The 384-nt window shown below is 50.5% G+C and overlaps 1 protein-coding gene across 1 annotated transcript in view; it reads left to right on the top strand.

The window, feature by feature from the left end:
• Window positions 1–236: 236 nt before the first annotated feature.
• Window positions 237–384, top strand: part of LOC127062522 (FH1/FH2 domain-containing protein 3) — a 63,489-nt gene continuing 63,341 nt past the window's right edge. The window contains exon 1 of the mRNA XM_050990951.1: window positions 237–384. This exon is cut by the window's right edge and continues 15 nt beyond it. The gene's annotated coding sequence lies outside the window, so the exon portion shown is untranslated.

The following is a 384-nucleotide window of genomic DNA, read 5'->3' as shown; positions in this document are numbered from 1 at the left end:
CTATCGAAATCAGAATAATTTTAACAAAAGTAATTATCTTATATATGAAATAATCGTTTATAAAGAATAGAAGAGTGTGTATAACGAAAAAACAGTCTTGTGCTTGGAGTCTGACTTTGGTGCTGCGGGGAGAGGGGAATAGTAGTTAGAATAGAAGTGGGGGGAGTCAAAAGGAAGGGAAGGGTGAGTGCCGCATGGCGACGCCACCGTCGCCCGGTGGCGACAGGTGTCTGGCGCGGCGCGTCAGTGTCGCGGCGGCCGCCCGTGAGCTGAGTCACGTTGTCGTTGTATCTGCCGTCGTGTCAACGGCAAGGAGTGCTCGCGCGCGCGCACACTCTCGTCGGTTCCTCTTATCATCAAACAACGAGGAAGATTGTGTTTAGC

Source organism: Vespula vulgaris, chromosome 1 (assembly GCF_905475345.1).
Source record: "Vespula vulgaris chromosome 1, iyVesVulg1.1, whole genome shotgun sequence".
Taxonomy (NCBI): Eukaryota; Metazoa; Arthropoda; class Insecta; order Hymenoptera; family Vespidae; genus Vespula; species Vespula vulgaris.
The sequence above is the reverse complement of the archived record's forward strand: the minus strand, read 5'-3'. Positions and strand labels throughout refer to the sequence as shown.